This window comes from Haemaphysalis longicornis, unplaced genomic scaffold (genome assembly GCF_048455015.1).
Source record: "Haemaphysalis longicornis isolate Haplotype H1 unplaced genomic scaffold, Haemaphysalis longicornis Haplotype H1 scaffold_11, whole genome shotgun sequence".
Lineage (NCBI taxonomy): Eukaryota > Metazoa > Arthropoda > Arachnida > Ixodida > Ixodidae > Haemaphysalis > Haemaphysalis longicornis.
This window is the reverse complement of record NW_027526214.1, coordinates 32,136,824-32,148,328: the sequence shown is the minus strand read 5'-3', so window position 1 is coordinate 32,148,328 and position 11,505 is coordinate 32,136,824. Positions and strand designations below refer to the sequence as shown.

Here is an 11,505-nt window from a genome sequence, read left to right as displayed (position 1 = left end):
GCCTCAACGTAGCTACAATCGTAACGTCGGTCGTCACGGATGCCATTTTGGCGGCCAGAGTGACGGCGAAAAAATACCATGGAGAATTCATGGTGTGAAATAATGCGGCGCAGCACATCTTAGTTGTCAACACGGCGAGCGCGCCGAGAGCCAAAATTTACACCAAGCTCAGGACCGTCGAAAGAGGCAACATGGAATTTGAGGTTTCCGCCTACCGAACCGCGCCCGAAGGGACGGCGAAGGGAGTCATGAGAGGAATCACAATTGACTACACGCCAGAAGACATAAATGACGCGATCATGACAAAGTATACCCCAACGGCGCTAAACGCGTACAGGATTGGAATTTCTGAAGCGACCATCGTCCTCTTTGAAGGGAAGAGATTGCCCCGGTGCGTAAAATACTGAGCGACACTGCTCGAGTGCGGGCCCTAAAGAAAACATCATGAAGTGTGTAGATGTTGCGGAAACGTCGGACACCGCCTCGACGTATGGCGAAGCCCGGACGAAAGTATGTTTCGTGTGCGGGGCGGCCAACCCCGACGCCGACCACAAAAAAGGCATGCAAGCCACGTTGGAAGCTATGCGGAGGAGCGCATCCAATGGCAGATGGAATTTGCAAAAACAAGTTTAAGGACCCCTTCGTCATCACGAAAACACAATGGGAGCGCGAGAGGGACGCTAAAAACAACAGGTACAAAAGACAAGGCCACCAAATACGTCATCGGAGTTTCCACAGCTGCCGAGCAGGGAGAAAAGCGAGCGCAGCGGAAGCCAACGGCGCAGAAAAGCTGCGGAAGAGACGAGGGCCAGCAGAAACACCTGCCACCGTCGCCGCCGCCGCAGCGGAGAGAGGGCAATCTAAAGTGGTCGGATGCAGTTACGAAAACCAAGTAAGAAGAAACGCCCCGCAACAAGCAGCAGCCACCATGCCCACACTAGAACACCGGAGAACCGCCCGTGACAAGGTGATAAATATACGACATGATGAACAAAAACAAGAAAAGGCTACTACAGAAAATGGAAGAGAAGTTGGACGCAAGGATCGACAAAAAACTGGAAGCAGTACTGGGGAGTTAAGCGCCAATGCCACCGCCGACCCCGCAACAGGAGCAAGAGGTGGAGCAGACACCCCTCCCACCCATGACGAAACCATCAGCAAAGCCACCCAAGAGGAAGGAGGAACCAGCATCGCCGAGGAGGAGGCTACAAAAAGCAGCATCGAAAGCGACAAGGAACAGCCAAAGGAACTAAACAACAAAAAGAGGATTATCGAGAATACAAATGAGAGAAAGCTCATGGCCAGGCTCGAACGCATGGATAGAGAGCAGGAAAAAATTGTGTGCATGACGAAGGAAAAGTTCAAGAAGGTAGAGAAGACGCTGCAAGAAATTCAAAGCGGAATGCTACAACTGGAAACGCTTATGCATTTTTCATGCAGAGTATAGAAGCCAGGATGCAGACATTCGTGCAGAACGCCCAAACCCAGATTACCACCGAAATACAACAACTATGAACCCAACACCGAAAGCGAAAGCTAAGCCAGACAAAAGGGCAGTGAAAAACCAGCAGCCGGTCACGGGCTTCCTGATTTGGCAGTGGAAGTGTAATGGCTATTCCAATAAGAGGGCAACGCCAACACAACTCCTACAGAGAATGGAAAGGATACCGGACGTCATTATAATTTAGGAAACACAATGCACCAATACACCCCATCTTAAGGCTACACAGCACACGCCAAAGCGGCGAGCCTCTATACAAAAACAGGAAAAATTTGGAATGCGCAAACCAAGAGGCGGGGTGTGCAGGTTGGTCCTCAAGGGCATCGTCTTCCTCGACCACGACCTGACCACCGGCAGCTGGACCGACAGCCACGCGGTGGAGGTGATCGTCAGAAACAAGAAGAGGAAAGTAGCGTCCTCGCGGTCCACGTGTACACCAGCCCCAGACATAAAAAGCAAAAGTTCCGCAGGCTTATGCAAAGGGCGCTTGCCACGAAGAAAGGCACGATCGCAATAGGGAGAGACTTTAACGCACCACACTACGACTGGGTATAGGATAAGACCACGAAAAGGGGAGAGACGTACGGCAAGGTGCCACGGACGTGGGGTTATTGCAAATTACTAACCCTGAGACCCCTACAAGAACGGGCACTTCGGTTCCCAGGGACAGCACCCCGGACCTGGCGTTGGTTAAGATCGAAGGGAATGACACCCCAACCTGCAAAAATACCAAACACAACTTCGGCAGCGTTCACGTGGGCGTAGAGATCCGGGTCTTGCTGGGGAACGGTGCAAGCCAAGAGAAACAAACACGCAGATACACAAACTGGGAGGAGTTTCGGCGTCAGCTTCAAAGCCAGTATGGTAACGTAGAAGATATAGAAGCGTGGTCAAAGGCAATAGTAGAAGCGACCGAGGAGGTCACGACAGACGTAGAAACGGACGGCTACCTACACGAGATGGACAGCGGATTGGCTTACCTCATCGTGGCGAAGATTGCCCTCAAGAGAATGTGAAACCAACAACCAACAAACAGACGTCTCCGCAAAAAGATCGCGGAAATCAACAGGGACATAGGGAAACACATCAAAGATCTCGGTCGCCAGCAGTGGGAGCAAGCGTGCAGAGAAGCGGGTGGCCAACTCAACCTGGGCAAGACGTGGCGGCTGCTCCGGTGCTTCCTCGAGGAAACCCAGAACAAGGGAGAAAAACATTACAAGCTCGGCATAAATATACAAATATACAGAAGGTGGTTGCGGAGAACGGAGGAGCCGAGGTGTAGAGGAGACTCCACGCCAATTACCTTCCGGTTTCCCTGAAGGAAAAGCACCCAGAGTACCAGGGGAAGAGAACATCGAGACCGACCGAGACATCGAGAAATGGGAGGTCTGAAACGTGATGCAAGACCTGAACAAGCCGTCACCGTCGGGCGAGGACCGCGTCAGAAACAAGCCGCCCAGAAACTCGAACGACGCGGCAGTGACGGCGCTTACAGCGTACTTCAATAAATGTTGGATGCCTGGAAAGCTACCACTCCAGCGGAGTGAAGCCAAAACTATCCTGATTTTTAAACCGGGAAAGGCGCCCGACATCGAGAACCTTTGCCCATTACCTTAACATCGTACATGGGCAAACTGCTTGTGGACGTCATGATGACCAGATGGCAGCAGAATCTCTAATAGTCGGAGCTCTACACGGATTCTCTCGTCCGCTTACGAAGCAAGCTCGGAACGAAAGACGCCATGGTCAAACTCAAAAAAGAGATAATGCACTACGAAACGCACACAAAGGACACCGAGCAATACTGGGCCTCGACCTGCAGAGCACCTTTGACAAGGTCGGGCACTCTGCGATCCTCGTCCAGGTATTGTACCCGAGAATGGAACAGAGATCTTAAAATTAAATTACATTCGGTATTTCCTGACCGACCGAACGACTCACATCTGCGCCGGGTATCTCCAACTACAAGAGAAAACGCTAGGCATCGAGGGCACACCGCCGGGCGTGGTAATCTCGCTGCTGCTTTTCAATCTGCACGTGATAGAGGTGTGGTAACCGGCTGCAGAGCGTCCAAGGGGTACGCTGCACGGTTTATGCCGACTACATTGTTGAAAAAGATGACGCCTCGCCTCCCTGGTGTCCATAATCATTATCATTATCAGTGTTACATTCGAATAAAGGACGCATCAGAATGGGTCTCGGCGGCTCGTCCGCCCTTTCTCCACATTTTTGCCGAGGCGCGGTTTTTCCACATCGATTTTTCGTGTAAGAAACCCGGGACCAAAGGACCTCCAGAGCTGAGCTACTCCAAGCGAATTTGTCTTGCCTTCGACCGCATTCTCACCTCTGGAGAACAAGAATGACGCAGCCGTACCCACGTACCTGTTGATAAAGCTGGAGGTACGCCAAAGAAGAAGGCAGAGCCGGACCGATTCGTGCTGACCTTAGCCGACACATGAGATGATCACGCCAACTGTTGCCCTGTGAGCCCGGTCCTATCATCAACGACGTCTTTGACCCTAGACTGGACCATGGAGGTCCTCATCGAAAGACGTGGGATCTTGCGGGAGTGATTTGCAGATGCGGTCGGAATGGTTGAAGACTTTCTTCGCTTGGAGCAACCACTCCTACATGAGTTGACTCACCTGTTGAACACTCTCACTGAGCAAAACGATATATTGACTCAGATTAACAGAGGTGTCGAAAATAGCGTGGACATTGAGAAAATGTAATACGAGATGTTTGACGCATTTGATTTTGAGGCCACGGTGATAGCGACAAAAGTGAAGCAGGAAATGAAAATAAATAGATCCCGAACAAACCAGCAAGCGCGTATTCCGTCTATTACAACTCGAGCAAGGTGAGAGCTATGGCAGCAAGGGCTGATGGAGAGATAAATTCGGAGCACATCGAAGAAGGGAACAAGAATGATGTTGTAATCAGAGAAAACGAAGGCGAGTACCGAGCACAAACGGACCAGAAAGATTTACCACTAATAGAAAACAGCTGTCTGTGTTTGCTTGACGAAGACACCATGTGCCACCCGAACGTCAATGAGCACTCAGAAGAAACAGCAATGATCGGGAGGATAGCGAGACAAGTGCATCCGGAAATTACTGTTGAGTTGAACGTTGGTGATTCGACATCGGAAGCATGAAATTCTGCATCCGCCTGTCTGGTTAAAACGACGCTTAACGTAACCGACAAGGAGAACTGGCGTGAAGGAATAAAAACGACATCTGAAGATACAGCGGGAACAGGCAGAAGACAGGCACACGTTTAGGTTTCCTGAACGAGCCGACCGCATAAAATCCTGAAATGTCGCCAGAAAAAGTGATAAGGGACGAGTACACCGATGGGAAATAAATTTATGGGCAATTTTCATTGCAACCTTATGTATTCAAGATGCAAGGAGCCCCAAAGAATACAGACTGTTAGGATGAAAAGGAAACACCAAGCTTACCACGGTGTAATTGCGATAGCGAGGGTTAAGCCAAATGAAATAACGAGAAAAGTGTACCGTTTATTTACCAGGATGTCTACGAGGCACTTCAAGAAGATACAATGAAGGCCAAAGTTTTTATGGACAAAATGATGGCCGGCTGGCGAAAAACGTTTCCACCCAAAAGAGGCAACGAAAAATATGTTCGGAGGCTCGTTTCCCCAGTTTAGAGCAAGGAAACAGGACCACTCTTTTCACGCTAACAACCGCCATTTTCATCGAGGGAATCAAAAGCGGTGAGACCCTTCAATCTTCTTGCTTCAACGGACTTGAATTATTGATGACTATCAACTGGAGTGCTTTCGGCAATGGACTCTGGACACAAAAACTTGGAACCATTTTCGCGCGGCGGAGGATGTACAAAAAGTACGCCTCGACTTCCTCGTGCAATCATAATAATCACCATCATCATTATCACTGTTACATTTCCTTAAAGTACTCATCACAACGGGTATCGGCGGCTCGTCGTCCCTTTTTCCACAGACGTGACGCTGTTTGTCACCGCCGGCAGCGACGACCTCATAGAAGATACAATACAAGAAACAGTAGAAACTATAGATGACCAACTCAAGGGCTCGGCGCTGGTGTGCTGCCATGCAAAGTCGCAGCTGATGGTGGTTCCACCTAGGGAAGCGAGCCGCAAGAAGCAAATCATTAGAGATTGCGACAAAATCCGCATACCAACGCAAGGGGGGTACATCATCCCCGAAGTAACCAATATTAGATTGCTGGAAGGATCATTGAGTGGTGAAAAGAAAACTGGGCGACGGTCTCCAAGCTAGAAGCTAAGACCATCAAGGCACTGCGTCTCATACGCCGCGTCGTCAATAGAAGAAGCGGAATGAAGGACGCACGGCTCGTCAGAATCGTTCAACCCTTCGTGATCAGCCATATCACCTACGTCGCCGGCTTCCGAAATTGGCGGCAATGCGAGCAGAAAGAGCGACGCGATGATATCTCAAAGCTTACAAATTAGCATTAGGGCTCCTAGGGTGAAATAGCACGCAGAAGCTCGAAGGCCTCGGACTCCAGAACAGCCTGGAAGTGATCGCCGAAGTAGGCAGACGGCGCAGATCAACAGACTTTCGGAAAGAAGGACCGCCAGATCTATCTTAAAAGAAGTAGGTATCGGAGGCAAGGAAGGCGACCACCAGATGCGGGAGCAGATACCGCGTTAGCTGGGAAAGTGCATCGTCGTGAGCCCGATCCCGCGGAACATGACTCCGACGTTCCACCAAGAAAGAAGAGAGGCACGAGCCAAGGCACTGATCGCGCTATACGCCAGCGATGAGGGAGCCGTTTTCGTGTACGCGGCCAGTTACAAGAGCATCGTCGACGCCAAAACGGGTGAGACCAGGCTGGCGGCGAGCATACGAACCACGGCGCCCAGAAAGGCGGAAGAAGTGGCGGTGGCCCCCCCAATCTTGCACCCCAGAACGAAGACAGTGTTGTGCGACTCGCGAGCGGCAGTGCGCACTTTTGCGAAACACCGAGTGTGCAGTTCGGCCGTGCGCATTTTGCGCATTGGCGAAGCAGACAGAGTCATCACCAGTGCAGTGATAAAGTGGTTACCCGCCAACCACAACGAGACGGCTCGCTTGTTGGGTTTCTTCAAAGAACGCAACTGCAGCACCCTTATTTATATGTTGCTACTCCTCGGTGAAATTGGTGACCAAAATGTGGTATTTGCATCGCTTAATCTTTGGAATGCCTCTTGCGAGAGACACACCGCAGTCGAGAAGTAACCTTTGGTCACTCTCCACGATAGCGTCGACTTCAGTAGCAGCATCTTCCCATTGGAGGGTTATCATCAAGCTTGCGGGGGGGGGGGTGGCAGGGTGACATGATCATCGGCGATCCTTACAGCCTTATGGTGTTCGCGGTTCGGTTCCGGGTCTAGGGGTTATCGGAGGATAAAGTTAGCGACTCGGTCTGGAGATCAATTATTGCGCCATTGTGCGTCAAAAAGTCCTTTCCGAGAATTCCGTCATGAGAGCACTTAGTTCAAACGACAAACGTGGCTGGGTACGTCGTGCCATCTGTGGTGATGGGCGATGTGCACTTTCCGCTTGGCATTACCTGATGTCCACCTGCTGTGAGTATGTGCGGACCCTTCCATGTGGTCATAACTTTCTTGAGCTTGGACGCGAATGATCCGCTCCTTACTGAGTAGTCGGCTGGGATATTTATGAGGGCGACAACAATAAAGGTGTCGATAGACAACTGGAAGTCAGAAGTCACCTTCCTCGAGTTCAGAGTGCGTCATTGTGTCGTATCTCGTCTTGTACATGTTGACGGTCGGAAACTATGCGTCGTCTTTGTCGTCGGTTTCTCGCCAGCAAGCCCTCTCATGTCGTGTACGCGTCGCACTGTTGGGCTGTCGTCGTGTTCGGGAGTCACGGCAGTTTTAGATCGGGTCTTTTAGCTAATTGTATGTCGTAGATGGTGGTCTTCGGCGAAGCGTTACGTCGTTGACGGGTTTTTGTTTTTCCTCCATTGTGCAACTTCACCTCCAAACGTTTATGCTTTTAGTTTCCCCCGCTTCGGCTGGGGGACATTGCATGTGCAAATGCAGCTTTGCTACGACGGTTCGGCGACTGGCATGGGTGGTCTACTGCGAACGGTAGGAACGGGCTTGTCCACGACTGGTGTTTCACAGGTATTCTTTGATATCACATCGGCGCTGGCCAGGTCGGGGAATGGTGCGTGCAAGGAGAAACCTCGCAAACTGAGTTTCTTGTAGGTGGAGCGAACGAAGATCAGGTCGGCCTCTCCGCAGGGGTAGAAAAGTTGACGATTATCGGGCGTTCGACATACGTTCGTCTTCCTCGGCGTCTGGTTTTGGACAATGGTGGTTCGGGCGGGCGACAGTGGTCGTCGGTACGGTGGTGGCTCCTGAAAACCTGTAAGGGCAGAGCGGGGTCGAGGAATAGCTCCCGAGTAGGTCACAGCTTGTGGTTCGCCGGGTGCTTCTGACGGCGTAGATGCCCCCAAAGCGTTTTGAAATTAATCCCCGATCGCATCAGTCAGCGAAGCAACTTCGGGTTGTGGCGTTGTCGGAAAAGATTCCGCAGCTCCTCCCTCACCACTGCACGGATGACATAATGCCGTGTGTTGGCGCTAATAGCCCCGACACCTAACATCTCCGACACTAGCGCATTGACTGGCCAGTCGTACTGCTTCGTTTTAACTTCGACGTCTCCTGCATCGTGGCCGCCCTATTCAGGAATTTGGCGACCCTCTTAGGAGGGTGGCGGACATGGCAAGCAAAAAATTCTGGCTTCTCATCAAAACAATCATCACTCATCATCATCAACCGCATCAGGAACATTAGTTTGTTTTCTTCGCTGATTTCCGCTTGCGCACGGCGAAACAATCTCTTCTCATCTGTAAAGGCAACTACGCCTTCGTGTTTCTTGCAAAAGTGTTGTTTGCTCCTTCCGGACGGTGGTGCGAATGTTATCAGGAACTCGCTCTTCCCCGCACGGGGCACCTTGAGCAATATTGGTGATGGTACTGGCGATACCGCGGACCCCGAGCCCCCATACTCACGCTGTAAACGACCGTGGTAATGAGTTTTAGGGTGAAGGGTAGAAACCTCAAACGATGGCCGTCGGAGCCCAGGTCAAGCTCCGGCGGATGGGCTCCCTGTCTATTTACCAGGCAGGGAGCTCCAGGACCTGTCAAGCATTTAGGGTAAGGTTTAAGAAGAAAGTAACCCCGCCCCCTACTTTTTCCAATGCCACATGGATAAATCAAAACCCCCCGCAAACCCGATCGGTCCCTGAAAAGGGGCCGTGCCGATGTTACGTACCCACCCCTTCCAACTTTCACTCTCCCGAAACCTGATAATGATCCCCAATTCTTGATTATCGAATCCCTTGAAAAAGACAAGCCAGTTGCCTCAATGTCCGTGTTTCTGATTACAAAATTCATAGAAGGAATAATGGGTAAACACTACAAAGCCAAAAAGCAAAGAACTGGAGAGTTGCTAGTAGAAGTAACCACCCAGCAACAGGCCACAAATCTCCTGAGCCAGACCCGTATTGCCGATGTTGGCATCAAGGTCACGCCCCACCGCAGCTTCAAAAGCTCGCAGGGCGTGATCTCAGAGTCAGATCTGGCAAACGAGACGGAAGCCAATCTTCTAGAAGGCCTGAGAAATCAGGGTGTGACGGCAGTCAGGCGGATATCCATAAGGCGAGATAATAAGTAAATACCTACCAGGCACATCATTCTCACATTCGACCGCTCAACTCTTCCAGACCATATCAATGCATGATTCATCCGGTGCTCTGTCCGAGCGGACATCCCGAATTGGCGGCGCTGTTACAAGTGTCAGCGGTTCGGGCATGGTACCAACTCGTGTCGGCGCCATCTAACCTGCGCCAAGTGCGCGCAACAAGGTCATCAGTCTGATAATTGTCCCTACAATCAATTGCTTTGTGTGAATTGCCAAGGACCTTGCGGCGCGTATTCGCGAGCCTGCAAAACATTCAAAATTGAAAAGAAAATCATCAATGTCAAAGTCACGAAAAATATCACCTTCCCGGCGGCGCGAAAGAGGTTCGCATCTTTTCCCCTGGGGAGGTACGCCGACGCAGCTCACCAGGGGGCGGAGCGGCGTCCGGTTTCGGCGAGGACCCAGTACCGCGAGTCGGACTTGGTCCCGCCACCATCCCCCCAGGGCTGCCCCGGGCAGCCCACCCAGCCTCTGCACCGCTCGCTCACCCAGAAGCGGCTGTGGTGGCAACAACGTCTATTGGGGATGCCGCTGCATCCACTGCTTCCTCTCCACCGGCCCAAATCAGATACAAGGGCACGGAGATGGAGACGGAGGCAGTCGCAGCGACCCCCTCCGCCGCCTCACTGCCTGTGCCATCTGTGGTGTTTCCCACGCCTTCGGCACTGACAGCGCAGGCAAAGAAGACCCGAAAGGGTACCACGTCAAGGGGGCCCAGTCAGCTGGGCCTTCAGTCTGCCGTGGGCTGGCCCTTGCCTTCAGATGACGACATGGACGTCGAGCCCTTCCGGCTTCCATCGCATTGGAAGGAACGGGCTGTGACGTCCAGGTCAGTAGAGAAGGCCAGAAAACCCCTTCCAAAAGTGCAAGCCCCGAAAGACCCTACATAAATATTCACACGCCAGAAGGTCTGAACACATATTAAAGGGACACTGAAGTGAATTTGTCAAGCTCCTGTTTTTGCTTGCACTGCGTAGACTGGCTCAAATTAGCACACTTTTCATCGTTTATTCGGTTGACAAATCGGTAATTATTTTACAAAGCGCGAAAGAAGAAAAACTACCATGCGCGGTTTGCGGCGGCCGCACCAACTAAAGCTGTGACGTTAGGAGGAGCGGGCACCGTGATTGGACGATGCCCAAGGTGAACAACCAAACAAGTTTCGGTTTCGGTTTCGGTTCTGTAAAACACAACCGTTGGCGTTGTTGGATGGGCATTCTCAATAACTCAGTAATCATCGTACCGCGCTTCTGCCATGTTGTCAGCTGTAAAAATGCATAAAGATAAGACTCCTAGGACGGATTGGAATCGTAGCATTCACTAGCCGAAACCTACGCAGTGCATGAACGCCCTCCGCGTACCCGCAGACGCCCAAATGTCATGCGCTTTTCCCCCATATTTGGAGCTTGCCTCCATCATGCCTGTGTCGTAAAAAGCGTGTTCGCACCAGGCCAAGGATCTGTTCATTCTGGCATGTGCCCACTGCCTGCAAGCAGTCGGTGCTTATGGCAACAGCACGCCAACGAGAACTCGCTAGAGCGCCAGTGCCAGCCTGCGCGCGTTTTGTGAACTAGTTCGTGGAGCCATGAACGTTGCGGCCCAAAAAAAGGTGAACTCAATATAGAAAACATCGGCGGAAAACGAAAAAGTTAACTTACAAAAAAAAAAAACGCAAGTACTCGCGGGGATTCGAACTCGTGAGTTGCAAAATACTTGCGGTGGCAAACCTAGCACCCCAGACCGCTCGGCCACAGAGGGGGCTCCGCTGGCAGCGATAATATAGGGTATATATTGTACAACCAGTTTACACTTTTATTTAGTTTCGTCATTTCAAGCAGCTTAGGTGACTGTTTGTTGTATTGCGCTCGTGCAGTAAGCGTCGCCCGAGTTTCCACAATACCTCACGTCTACCAATTGCATTTCGTAGACGGAAAAGCGTTCGCAGATGCGTAGTCGTGCTGCTGACCGCTGTGGTTGTTCGCCCAGCGCAAAAAAGTGCTTCCCGCACCCTAGTTTTACGCTGTACGGTAAAAATATCAGTTGATTTTATTTCCTTAGTACCTATATTGACTTCGCTGACTCTTCTCCCGCCTTCAAGAGGCCTTATATTTTCCTACTGGCATACCAGTCAGCGAAGCGTCGCATGTGCGCTTGTGCGCAGCGCTTGTGTGAAGCGACCTTGACTTGGAGCTAGATACAGTGTACAAACTAACCAAGTAAAGAAAAGGCAAATTCTACCATTCACAAGCGTGTCCTGGC

General features: G+C 51.3%; 1 pseudogene; it reads right to left on the bottom strand.

Moving 5' to 3' along the window:
* Window positions 1–442: 442 nt before the first annotated feature.
* LOC144160834 (uncharacterized) lies at window positions 443–985 on the bottom strand (annotated as a pseudogene).
* Window positions 986–11,505: the final 10,520 nt, after the last annotated feature.